The following is a 9,670-nucleotide window of genomic DNA, read 5'->3' as shown; positions in this document are numbered from 1 at the left end:
TATTTCCCCATCATCATATATAAATATATTTACATATGTACATGCCTGTATTTAGACCTCTATAAATGCCCTTTGCCTCCTAGTTCCTTCCTCTATTTGTTTTTTACTTTCCTCTTGTCCCACTATCATGCTCAGCCTTCATTTGGGTTTCAGTAATCCCTCTTGGTTACATTGTCCTTGATCAAGCCCTACCAGGCCTCCTACACCCTCCTTGCCATCGATTTTGAATCACTTGTTGTTCCCTTGTCCCTGGGTTTGTTAACACCCAATTCCTTTCCTCTGCCCCCTCTCCCATGTCCCCCCGGAACCGTTGGTCTGCTAAGTCCTCCAGATTGTTTATCCTGCCTATCTTATCTAGGTAGACCAATATGCACAAAAAAACAAGACAGAGCAAAACAAAGCAACAAAAGAAAACAAAACACAACAGGGAGAGAGGTCAGGAAAAGGGCAGGCTCAGCCCCCACCCAACCACCAGTTCTTGTTGATTCTGTCCCATACAACTGAGCACCACTGGCTTTTCAAGGCTGTGCCTCACCAGGAAGCCTTTCTTGCCAGGTGCCTCTGGGGGGTCAAAGCCCCTACCTTTAGAATGACCCCACCCCAGAAAAGCTTTGCACAATAGGGCCTGAGCAAGCTGGGGTCCCACCAGGAGGGCATTCTCCAGCATCTTCTTCAGCCATCTGCCAGCTCTGCCTGGCCCAGCCCAGGGTGGGGAGAGGAAGTGGTGAGCTGGTTTACAATCCATCAAATTAATTGCCCCAAATGGGAAATTTACAGGCTTGCTCCAGCCTCCCGTGTCTCCATAATCTCCCATGACCCTAATCTGAGAAAGAATGTGTGGGCCTTAAGCCTCTCAGTCTGCTAGTTCTCCAGGGCAAAGGCCTTCTAAGTGCCCACCAGTTTGGGTCACCCCCAACCTTATGTCCCCAACTGGGGGCAGCCAGGGCCTGACCCCACCCATCTCCAAGCTAGCCCCACTTACCTTGGCCTTGACACTGGCCACAGAAAGGAGACCCGTCCAACCCGCCCCTTTGGTAAATACAACTTTTGCTCCCTCCTCCTCTTCCTCCTTAAGATAGAGCAGCCAGTGCACCAGGAGGCAGAACCAGGAAAAGTGGCTTCTAGGCAGTCTGAGGGCTCACCCCAGGGGCACAGTGGAAACAACCCCACATGAGGACTGGGCCCAGGTTCTAATCTCGGCTCACTCTGTACCGGCTGGATCCTAGGCTCTAGTCTCAGCTCACCGCTTGCCTACGAGGCGAACTCGGAGTCCCTTCCCATCCCCGGGCCTCACTCCATCTAAGAAATGAAGGAGATGAAGACCAGCTTCCTCTCATCAGGGAGCCGCTCCCCCTTCCCTTTATGACCCCAGTTTCACCAGCAAGCCCTGTAACCTGGACGCCTTCACTCACCCAAGAGCTACGAGTTCTACAGGCCGGAAATTAAGGCGCTCTCCCCTCCCACGGAGCCTCCCTGCCCACCCCTTCTCCGTCATTTCCTCCCACGCATGCCCCTGCACTCCTGCAGGCCTTTGCTTCTGCTCTGCCCTTTGCCTCCTTCCTGCTCCATGCTATCTTTGTCAAGGTCCGCTTAACTCAAAGGCCACCTTCTCCAGGCAGGCTTCCTGGATCCCTCCCTCCTCAGCACGTGTCCCTGTCCTTCCCTCTGCCACAGCCACTCAAGTGGCCTGGAGGCAGAGAATGCTCTTCCTACTCATCACTAGCGATGGAGGATTTGCCACAGCACAAAATAGGTCAGGGGCTCTGCATGATCCCGTTTCATTCTATGAGACAGCTGTATCTAACAGGTCCTCTGAGAGGTGTGGTGGGCTACCCGTCCAGCTGTTCCTCTCCACCAGCCCCTCCCCAGGAGGAAGATGAGGGTTTCTACTCCTGGAAAGAATTAGTCACGGAAACCCACAGGGCTGTTCTACCCTGCGCTAGAGGGTTGCTATGAGTCAGTATGCTTTTTCTTTGGTTAACGGGATGGACACTGGGTGAGGCTTCCTCAACACGGTTCCTCAACAGGGTCCTCCAAGTCGATTACGCTCCAGATCAACACCTCTTCATCATCAGCTGTACGTGCCCTCTCCTTGACATAGTGCTTTCCCGCTCCACAGCTCGCTTGCTCACTCCACAGCTCACTCACTCACTCACTCCACAACTCACTCACTCACTCCACAACTCACTCACTCCCTCACTCACTCCACAACTCACTCACTCCCTCACTCCACAACTCACTCACTCCCTCACTCACTCCACAACTCACTCACTCACTCACTCCACAACTCACTCACTCACTCCACAACTCACTCACTCACTCCACAATTCACGCACTCACTCCACAACTCACTCACTCACTCACTCCACAACTCACTCACTCACTCACTCCACAACTCACTCACTCACTCACTCCACAACTCACTCACTCACTCCACAACTCACTCACTCACTCCACAACTCACTCACTCACTCACTCACTCACTCACTCCACAACTCACTCACTCACTCGCTCCACAACTCACTCACTCACTCGCTCCACAACTCACTCGCTCACTCCACAACTCACTCACTCACTCACTCCACAACTCACTCACTCACTCCACAACTCACTCACTCACTCCACAACTCACTCACTCACTCACTCCACAACTCACTCACTCACTCACTCCACAACTCACTCACTCGCTCCACAACTCACTCCCAGTAGCTCTGCAGAGAAGGGGAGGGCAAGAGCCCTACTTATAAAGAGGGCAAAGGCCTTGCCCAAGGACCCAGAGCTGTAAATCCGTCTTCTAGTCAGGTGCTAAACCTGTGTTCTCCCACCACATGACTCTGGAGCCTGCTGAAGAGAAGTTCTCTCCCCAGGAGCCAATGGAAGCCACACCAGAACAGCAGTCACAGCCAAAAGTCAAGGGATTCTGGGAGAGTGAGTGACGACATTTACTGCAAACTCTCCATTGTCCCCATTCTGTTCTTGATTATTTCTAACGACAGCAAATGCACTCCATCCAGAGGTATTTCAAAGGGCTCGGTTGTAAACCTGGAGCCAAAATCTGTCTCACTGTAGCACTCCCAGTGAAAAAGACTCTCCTATGACCATCCAGGAGCCCTGATGGTGTACTGGCTGCACACTGAGCTGCTAACCTGGAGGTCAGCAGTTCAAGAGCACTGGCCACTCCTTGGGAGAAAGGGGAGGCTTTCTACTCCCGTAAACAGTTACGGTCTCAAAACTCCCAGGGGCAGTTCTACCCTGCCCTATAGGGTCACCAGGTGTCAGAATTGACTGAATGGTGGTGAGTTATGAGACAATCCCGCAGCTATCTGCCACCAGCTCTCCTGTATCGTAGCCTCCTTTTTTCCACATAAGACACACCAAGTTCTTTCAGGGGTTCCTCAGGACATGTCTTTTCCTGTGCCCCATCACAGTCAGCCTCTTAGAGAGGGTCCATGTTGGCCACATCCCTCTTGAAAATGTGATCGCAGCACAGGTCCCAGAACTCCAGCTGTGAGCACCCCATCACCTGCCTTGCTATGAGCCCTATATTCCAATGATGCTGCCTAAAACAATGTTACCATGCCAGGCAGCCACACCACCCTGTGGACTCCTATAGAGCCCTGGGTCCATTAACCTCTGCCCTGAGCTGCACTGCCCACAAGGCCCTAGGGGTGCTGAGGCATGGACAGAATCTCCCCCAGCTAGGGAGGGCAGGAACTTTAGGGCCAAGTACTTACTAGGTGACCCCAGGCAAATTATGCACGCTCTCTGAGTTTTAATTTCCTCAGCTACAAAATTGAAAAAAGGTTTACCTCAACAGGCTGATCAGAGGAATAACCTATCCAGACCAACCTACGTAGACCAACAACTTGCCCAAGATCTAAGCTAGGAAGGGTTTGGAGCCCTGATAGTACCACGGATTAAGCACTGGGCTGCTCATCACAATGTCAGTGGTTTGAACCCACCAACCACGCCGCAGGAGAATGATGAGACAGTTTGCTTCCGGAAAGAGTCACAGACTCTGAGACCCTATGGGCGCTCCAACCCTATCCCATAGGTCACTGTAATAGGTTGGAATCCACCGGACAGCAGTGGGGTCTTAAACGGTTGGGATGAGCCTTGAGTCTGACTCTGCCAACCCACAGCTTTGTACCTGCAGCCCGCCGCTTCTCATCCCACTGAGTGATAGATAAGCTTGGCTGCTCTCCCTCCCCACACCGAACGGTGGATTCCTTGGAGACACCTTTGTCTTGGCAGGGTGCCCACTGGCAGAGTTCTTGTTGTTGGGTGGCTTCAACTCAATCCCGACTCTCAATGACTCTGGGGCATTGGCTCCCCCAAGATACCAGTAAGCACCTCCCAGTAGCTACCTGGCTTCCCAGGGAGAGTCTCAAGAAGGGACTGCCAAAGATGTCACCTAACCATTGAATAAGTTCAATTTTCTGAACGTACTTGCTCTAAGCTTTGTTCTAGACACTGGAAGCACTACTTTGAAAAAACAGCTTCTATTTTCATTAAGATTAAGGTCTAGTTGTGCAAATTCACTGCCATCCAGCGACAGGTAAACAAAGTAACGCTTACCCAGGAAGGACACCTGAGCAAGACCTGAGGAAAGCGAGGAGCAGCAGCAGGCGACGGGAAACATGCCTTACAGAGGAGTCGGTGCAAAGGTCCTGAGGCTGGGTGTGCCTCACATGTTTGAGGAGCATGGCTGATGCAGACCACCAAGGAGAGCAGGGGGCCAGGGGGCTAGCGAGGTGATGGAGTAGAGTGGAAGTGGGATCGGGATTTGTAGGGTCTCACGGGCCACTTGAATTCCAATGCATATGAGATAGCAGTTCTTAAAAAAGACAATCTTGGGCAAGGGGTGACATGACCCAACAGCAATTTAAACAACCTTGTGGCTGCTGTATTGAAAGAAGAAGAGAGGTGCAGGAACCAGTTAGAGGGGGCAACCAGGTCCAGGCAAGGGCAGAGCATGGTGTGGACAGTGGCGGAGGGCATGAGAACAGTGCGAATCTGGATGCATTTCAAAGTCGAGGGACAGGATTCGAAAGGTTCCCTGGAAATGTGTCTGCTGCCGGGAGGGCTGGTCATTGTTAACTGCTTGCTAGTCCTGACAGATCACAGGACAAACCATCTTGGTCTACTGAGGCCCAAGCTGGACTCCCATGAAAATGTGGACTGCCTCACTGGTGAGCTCCAGACAGGAGGCTGTGTGACTGCATGCCCTCAGACATCTGTCTCCTCCCCCACCTAGGCACTAGGGGCTCGGCTGCTCACAGGCAAGGGCTCCTGGCTCCCCAACAGTCATAAAGGAAGGCAGGCGGCGATCTAGCTTCTAGCTTTGTCCCTGCTGCCTCCATGTGTGTACAGCATTTGAGTCTGGGTTCGTGGTCCACTGTGTCAAGGAGTCATAATAGACACCCCCCAGGGTTCTTGCAAAGCTTAAGGGATTGGTGCACTGTATCACTCTATTTTTACGCATTTTACACCCATTTTTTACATCTGCCAACCACTCCTACCACCCAGGTTGGTATATGTTGCTGTTTTAAAAAAAATAAGAGTATTTATAAAAATACCTTCTGGGAAGAAGAGGTTGCTGACAAATTAACATAGAAAATGCGTGTTGTCTGAGTAAAAATCCGGGTATGTGTCACGTAAAAGCTGGCCAACAGGTTTAGAATCAGGACACATCCACCATGTCCTGTGCGACTTTGCGCTAAGAGCCTGTTTCTCCACCTATACAATGAGGGTCTGACACCTCTTAGGGCTACTCTGAAGATAAAAGGGAATCGTGTATGGAAAGTACTGGGTACAGAAAGGTGACACAGTTACTGCAAAATCCCCTCCAGCCTCGACGTGGTTGCATCCAAACCTAACAAAGCCTCTACCATGCTGTCACCTCACCTCTGCCGACTGTGTCTACCCTCCCCCACTGCCCAGGGGAGGCTCAGCTGGGGCTAGAAGAACGGAGGCAGCAGAAAGCTGCCACACTGTTCTCTCCTGCCACATGCCAGGCCCAGGACGGGGCTCCCCTCTGGTAGTTTCAGCGAAGTTCCTGCTGATGTTAAACATGTCCTCACACCCCAGCTCAGCAGCAACAAGCAGCTCCTGGGGGCACGTCGCAGACTGCCACTCTCCCTGCTCTTCTGGAAGCCCCTGCAGGTGGCACTGGGCTCACGGGGCCTGGGTGAGGACCCAGTGGGCAGCAGAGAGCCTGGAGCGCAGTGGTAGAGTACATGCCATCAAGGTGCTTACAGAGACAATCTCAGGACACTGCTTCACTCTCATCCCTGGGAACCCTCTCAACACCGAAGTGCACAGCAGAAACAGCCAGCCAAGTGCAATGGCATTAGACAGTTCCACTTCACGTGTCTGCAAGCATCATTCTCGTGCAATGCCTGGTGTACCCACAGCCTCAGTTAAAGTTTAAAAGTCCACCACCAGGACCTTTGTCAGATCCTGCATGTAAAGTACCATCCAGGGAAGAAGTCCCGGGGACCTTGGAAAGCAGGGCAGACAGAAGGGAAAGAAGCCAGCCGGCCTCAGGAAAACACAGACGCTCTTTTCTCCGTCTCCCTTTTCTGTCATCTCTGGGTGAGATTTACGGAAATTGGGGTGGGATGGCAGAACAGGGGGTGTTAGGGTGTTCCTACCAGCCCGGTCATTAAGTCTGAAGAATGACGGTAAATTGTGGGGAACAAACGTCTATTAAGAGGACACTTCCCTCAAAGTCACCTTCAGCTGGAGTGGAGAAATCCATGGGTTTCGCTGATTCGAATCCATCTCCTTCCTCTTTGACTCTCAGAGCCCCACAGCTTTCCCAGATGACACCCAGGTCGGGAGGCTTCTGGGCCAGGCCGCCAGGAGAGAGACTTCCATCCCTGCGCTGAGGGCAGTGTGGAGGGACCAGGCGGGCAGCACTTGTAAGGGGTCAGATTCTAACTAGGCCACCCCGAGTTAGAGCTTGACACTCACACCACCCACTCTTGATCGCCACCCTTTTATTTTAAGGCAGGTGTGCTGCCAGGTGCAGTATGGGTTACCTGCCTTCCCTTTATGGGAAGCCAACCCCTCACCTGCTAGGTGGATTCCTCACAGGTTCCAACCTACTTCTTACGGCCCTGCTCATTCCGCAGCCTCCTCTCCCATGTCCTTGATTACCCCCATCCCCATCCCCATCCCCACCCTCTCACCCAGCTGCTTGTCCTCATCAGCCCTGGCTGGTTCCTCTCCCCAGAACAACACCGAGCACCCTCATTGCCCAGCAAATCCCTGCTGGTTTATCAAGACAGAGCTCAGACCAACACCTTACATCAGCACACTTCATTATGCGCATATTCACCCCCTGAACTCTCACAGCCAGTAGCAATTGCAGATGAGGAAACTGAGAGGCCAGATCACACAGTGGCAGGTCTGGGATTCAAACTTCTGTGGTCCCCTCCTGGGGCTCGTGTCCTGGTCCACTCTGCCTCTCAGCACTATGCTCTCAGCTGGGCTTACTCTGTGGAATCCGGTGGCCCGTCCATAGCTGCCACACATCAAGTGCTAAGCAAGAGTGTGTTACAGGACAGGACCCTGAGTGAGGATGCTGACCCCCTTGAAGGCACAACTCCATCCCAGCTCACAAGGCTCCCGAGTTCTCCTGATCCATCCAGCACCCTCGCCAGTTCCCTTGGAGGGCTCCCTGCTGCACGTGCACCACGAACCCTGATACTTCATCACACACACCTGACCATCCGATCACCTGGCTGCTGTGCGGACACCTTGCTTCACCAGCTCCCTGATATCCCCCAGCGTATAGCTGACGCGGAGCCAGGAACACAACACTCATACAGAAATGCTGGGCTGGTCCAAGGCGGTGGGTGAGTGGTATGAAGCAGCACATGAACCTGTCCCATGTTCTCTACTAGAAAGGTTCCCCACCCTCACTACCCAATTGGTCACCGACACTGGCTGGATGATATTTACAGGTCCCCTCAGGGTATCACAGAGGTGTTTGAATGATATAAGGCACAGAGCTACCCAGAGTGGTTTGGGCCCAGGACCGCCATTATAAGGAATGACAAAACAGCTAACAACACCGGGAGTGATCACTAAAGTACACTGATCGGTGCTATGTTCAGGGAACTAAGGACTTTGCATGTACCCTCTCACTCGGTCTCTGCACACGACCTGTGGTATCCAGAGGCTAAACAACATGCCTGAGTTCCAAGCCACAAAGCCTGGATCCAAAGCATTTGTGCTCTCACGCGGCCCCATCTAGTCCGCAGTGAGGCAAGAGCCCTCAGCACTCACCGATCACCCCTGATCCAACACACCCGGCAGGTGAGATTTCTCCATGGGTGGGGATTCAGGCTGCAGCCCCTACAGCCCTGGAGGAAATCTGAAACCCACTGGGCTCCACACAGGTCTCAAATCTTCAGGGCCGCTGCTAGCCACCTCAGACTGATGGCGACCCATGTGTGGCCGTGCACTATGCTCCCTAGGGCTTTCAACGGCTGGTGCTCCAGAAACTGGTAGCCAGGACTCCAATCAGAGGCAGGAGAGTCAGGGAAATGCCTTCAACCTGCCCAAGCAGTCATGAACGTAAGGTCTTCAACAAGGACAAAGTCTCCTGAGCCATGCACGGCATGCTTAGCCTAACTGCAAAGCTGACCCAGAGAAAAGCCCCCTGCCCGGTGGACGACAGCTTCACGCCCTACCAGGCTCCCTACCTGGGCTACCAGGCCCAGGCTGATGGGAACCTTTTCCCCACATCATACAAGCACAGGTAAGTCTGTGGCTATCAGGATCCAGGGATTCCTTTGCCCAGAGATGCTACTTGTGAGCCAAAGATGCTCTGCCTTCCAGGGCCCCCTCCTACCAGCCCCAGCCCCGCCCCACTCCGGCCCATTCCTCTCAGCCCTCACAGTGTCCCCACCCCCACCAGAGCCCATCCGTACCACCACAGTCCTTTCCCTCCTGGGAACCTCCTGGCCTGCCAGGGATGAGAGGAAGGGGCCTTTCCCACCCTCTGCTCATCATGCACTCAGCTAGCAGGGGGCTTGATGGAGACCTCAGGCCTGCCTCAGCCAGTCTCCGAGTTCAGGCTGTGGCTAGCTGGGCAGAGTCCGAAGAGTAACCAGGCAAGACACTCTCTCTCGGGGCCCACTACCCAGCCGAGGGTTGGTTTTTTATTTTTATTTTTCCCTATGAGCCTGTGTGTGTAGAAGGGTAGATAGGAGCCCCTGAGTGTGCACTTAACTGCTGACTGAGAGGTTACATGTTTAAGTCCACCAAGGGAACCCTGGAAGAAAGGCCTGGCTGATAACCCTACGAAGCACAGTTCTACTCCAACACCCAAGGGTCAGTTATAAGCAAATGGCTTCTCTGTCTCAGCACACAGCTGACCTGTATCCCAGAGCCAAGCAAAAGCCAATTAAACCCTTCAAGAAAGAGCACAAATCGCCAGACCTTTCCAGGAGGCAATCACCATCAGCCAGGGCTCCCTTCCCCAGCGAGAGCAGCCACAGCCCTACCATTTACACCTTAAATCACCAGGCACCTGAAACACAAAAAACGTGTACCATGGGCGCGCATTTAAATATCTACTCACAGAGTAGGAAACCAATTACTTTCCTCTCCACAAAAGAATTACTATCTCCTCTGAGGTTTAGAAACCTCCCAG

Source organism: Echinops telfairi, unplaced genomic scaffold (genome assembly GCF_000313985.2).
Source record: "Echinops telfairi isolate 266 unplaced genomic scaffold, ASM31398v2 ScPeMD7_60;HRSCAF=208, whole genome shotgun sequence".
Lineage (NCBI taxonomy): Eukaryota > Metazoa > Chordata > Mammalia > Afrosoricida > Tenrecidae > Echinops > Echinops telfairi.
The sequence above is the reverse complement of the archived record's forward strand: the minus strand, read 5'-3'. Positions refer to the sequence as shown.